The sequence below is a fragment of the Labrus bergylta genome, chromosome 1, assembly GCF_963930695.1.
Source record: "Labrus bergylta chromosome 1, fLabBer1.1, whole genome shotgun sequence".
NCBI lineage: Eukaryota > Metazoa > Chordata > Actinopteri > Labriformes > Labridae > Labrus > Labrus bergylta.
The window spans coordinates 19,919,939-19,924,424 of record NC_089195.1 but is presented as its reverse complement, the minus strand read 5'-3'; positions in this window follow the sequence as shown (position 1 = coordinate 19,924,424).

The window sequence follows — 4,486 nt, the reverse complement described above, 5'->3', positions numbered from 1 at the left end:
AGAGAGAGAGAGAGAGAGAGAGAGAGAGAGAGAAACCTCCCAGCAGCGTCTCTGTTTGTTTTATCTTAAAGAAGCAGCTGGCGGTTATTTCCATCATAAACGCTCCTGAACCCCGGAAGTTTTAAATAAACACATATAGCCCACTGTCCGCCACTAAAGCAGGAATGGGACATGCCTACATTTAGTTAGGCCTATAGGCAACACCTGGGAGAATCCACTTCAATCGGCTAAATCATAAACTTAGGGCTACAGAGGCTAACATATTGAGCAAGTCCTGGATAAATCATCGTCCACAGACTGAACTAATTTACCAATGAACTGATTTTTATTCTCATTTAATTAATGTTGCCAACATTCACTCATGAATCCTCTGTATTGGTGATTTAAAAAAAGAGGGGGGGATAGGGATAGATAGCCTACAGTCTACAATGGAAGTGGAGAAAACTATAGGCTATTTGCCTAGGCATAAATCACCTGTTTATTGATTTTTTGTAAATCTTGGCGCGTAAAAATGCGTAAATCTGTGAATGATCAAACAGCCCCCCAAAAATAGGCTATTAGTGCGGTGGTAGACTACTCACCTTGAATTAGTCTATAATAACTGAAATCAAATCTTTTATTCTCTTTAGAGGCTTAAAAGTGAAATAGCCTATCGTGTTTTAGGCCTAGTTTATGTCTCTTTTTGTCACATGACTGTTTATTTTTTTGTTTTAATAGGCCTATTAGTCTATTAGTAGAAGGGGGAATCGGCTGCAGTATCTGGGTCGGTTTTGGTCTCCTCTTCAATTCACCCCTCCCTCCATGTTCTGACTTCTGTTTTCATGCGAGAGGTGATGTCAGCCTACCTGTTGAGACCACACCTCTCTGTCCCATGAAGGCAACACAAGGGCGACCCCGTGTGTTTGCTCAACCTGCACCCTGCCTGTTATAAGCGTGCACACCTGAGACATTCTCCTGAAACAGTCCTTTTAAAGTTTTAAAGTTTTAAAGTCTTATTTTAATTAAACATTCACATTAAAACATTTTTAAAGAGGGAGTTAGGGCCACACGGAGGCCTATATTTTTTTTAGAAGCTTTAATTATTGTGTAAAATAGCCTATGTAGGCCCAGCTGTTGGTGTCCCAGAGCTGACAAATTGTAGCAATTCAGCATTATCACACAAGAAAGAGTAATGTTGCTGAATATCAGCACTGCTGTTAGTCCATTGCAGGCCTCCAGTAGAGCCTACAGCATGTCGACCTTGAGTGTGATATAACAGTAAATAGAGGAAAACAGTGTAAACAACAGAAGATTGAAACAAACTCATGTCCAAATCTGAACTGAAACTGACCTGTTGCCAAGCAACTCAAACATTCTAAGGTACTCTTGCTAGTTGCTTCTGTGTGTCCATGGTTACTGCTGAGAAACAATTTCTTCATGTAGCCTTTCTATTTGTTTGTTTTAAATGACCATACAGCCAGAGAAATGAGAACGTGTGAGAGATGTGTGTGTGATTCAGTAGTTCCCAATGTTGTTCCTTGGAACCCCTCCTTCTTATATCTAAAAAAGACCCCTCTCCCCCAACACACACACACAACACACACACACACACACACACACACACACACACACACACAAGCTTGTCATTATTTTAGCTCATATTTTCAATTCTAACTCTTGTGCTCAGAGCAGACAGAGCCTCATGCCCTTCCTGAGAAAAGGGGTGGAGGGCTGTTTTCCAGTTTGGGAATCAATGACCTAATCTAATATTTCTCAGCTGTTACACAATTGAAAACAGTGTTTATAGGTTCGGCATTTTTGTAAATATATTGTTTTGTAGGCCTGTTACCTGATGTAGCCTATTCCTGCTCTGGCCTGAATCTGCAGGATAAAACAGCAGAGCTATAGAAATTTTGGATGGATGTGAGAGCCAAGAGATTGATCATATATACAACGGCTTTTATAGTAATTACTTGCACTGAAAGTGAGAACCAGGACCAGGGTGTGTATTTTGTGAAAGTTCATCTTAATTTGATGCTTAAAAAGTCATCATTTTATGAATATTGGACTGTTGTGTGAGGCTAGACATTAGACATGCTGACACATAGGGCCAGATTTGCTGTCCTATCCTTTTATTTCCCTACAAGAGGAGTGGAGTCAGTCTCTGTCTGATTTTAACAGCACAGTTATTAATGGCTCTCACCGAGCACAGAGAGACAATCAAACCCCTGGCCTATTGAATGATGAACCAGGAGAGGGCCAAAGACGGTCAATCTGTCTTCCATTCTCATATATTTCCCTCCTTTTATCTTAATCTCTGTAGAGAGAGAGAATGAGTAAGAGAGAGAAACAGAATGACTGCAAGAGAAAGAGAGAGAGCGAGGTGATTTTCTGCCAGGTTTGGTTCCCGTTGACATCTAATCCATGCTAATAAATGGTTCTTGAGGTCATCCCGATGTAGCCTGAGGCAAAGTAGGAGAGATAGAGAGGCGGGCAGAAAATAGCTTTCTGTGCTTGCATACGTGTGATAGGACAGTAGATAGAGTAGGAAACAGGGGAGAGATAGAGCGGGGAAAGACACGCGGAAAGGAGCCAGACCTGAACCTGGGTTGCCCGCCGGAGGAACACAGCCTCCCACATGGGGCGCGACCTAACCGCTAGACCATCTGTGCCCCATGTGAAGATTTTTATAAATTAATTATTTGATGCTATAAAACAGTATAAAATGACATGATTTACAGCCTTGTTGATGAATGCAGCTCCTGATGCGCACTGTGCACCTGATTAGTACAGAAGAAACAATGAGAGAAATCCTATCGAACGCAAATACAAGTCACTGAACATTGAAAACTGTGACAGTACCCACCTGAGAGATCTTTGACGTTTTACTAGTAAGTTAAATGTTAGTTTTCGTTAAGGTAAGAAGCCTGATGTCAAGCACGGCTCTTCCAGCCGATGCCTGCCATGCAAACTCTGGTTGCAAATTTGCAATATGTCAGCGCCCATCACAGATTTATCATGGTTTCATCCGGTTCAATGGAAGTTATCCAAGGGATGCTGTCCACTAGTATATACAGTCCATGAAACAGGAGGAAATGAGAGACAACGATTATGTTCTGTTATTTCTTTTTATCTTAAACTTGATATTGTCTCACATGTTCTTTGATATTAATGTGAAAGAAGATCTGCATGTGAAGTGTTTTATGACATGATCAGTCAGCTTTTTAGTTAACAGTTTATTTATCAAAGCTCCTTCTACTGAAAATATATGCCTATACTAAACTACTTCACTAACGCAGTAAACAGGGGCAACAAATGTATTAAATCTAAGCTTATTCCTTACGCATACACACAGACTATAGGCTATATTAAAACACAGCCTACTCTTGTGTTTTAACTGGCAGTGATGGTAGCGGATGGATGCTGCCAAGTGGGCTGAGGTAAGAGGAAACCATGGCTCTGCTTGGATGTGGAGAATCACAGGGATATGAGAAAGTCAGGTAAGGAATTCTGTTACGATTCACCTTTGATTTATCTGAAATAAAAAACAATTCTTTCAGTATGTTTAAAATGAAATTAAGACTTACCTCAAGTATTTTTTAAAATAATTTATTTCATGCATTTTTGCCTTTGACTGATTGTGAAAACTAAAGAGAGACAAGACAGGCAACAGAAATACATCCTCATGTTTTTTGTTAGTCTTTTTATGATTAGCTCTTAGAGTTGATCTGAAGCATGACTCTTTACTATCTAGATAAAGATTATTGAGTTGGTGAAAGTTTTAAGACATGAACCAAAAGTTTCTCACAGAAGCTTTGAATAAAGGAGACTTATCAAAATGAGCTAGGCTTTACTTCAATCTGCCTTGAAGGAATATCTCCTATGTGTTGCAGGTAGGTGTTACAGAGACAGGATTCTAAAAAAAGTATCCGAACTAAAACAATGATAAAAGACATCAGGGCTTAATACTAGAATGGCCCTGTGGGCACAATTAAAAATACTCCAGGCCAGCAGATTGTATGTTCAAGGCGCTGCTGACAGCTTCACCTCTGTGAAGGGAGCATTATCAATAAACTAGTAGGCCTACAGTTACCCAACCTTTACATATAAACCTGTTGAAATGAAAGGCAAGCAGAGGGTACATAATGATAATGATTCAAAGAGTATTATGCCCTCCGACACAATGGGGTATTTTTTTTACAGTGACAACAACATTATTCTAATGATAATGAACAAAAGTAGCTACTTATGGTAGTTATACATTTGCACATTATATGGACATGGTTCTCGTTGGTTTCTGTATGCCAGCCGTGTGATTTACCTGAAAGTCTGAGGTAATTATTTTGTCAATTCAGAAGAAAAAGAGCTTTTTTCCCCTTATCTCGTGTGAATGGAATATGCTTCCGTAGAATTCTGAATGTATTATGTAAATAATTTGTTTCCCTCCCCTCAATTTTTTTGTCATTTAAATAATTAATAATAATAGGTGAACATTATTTTGAAGGAC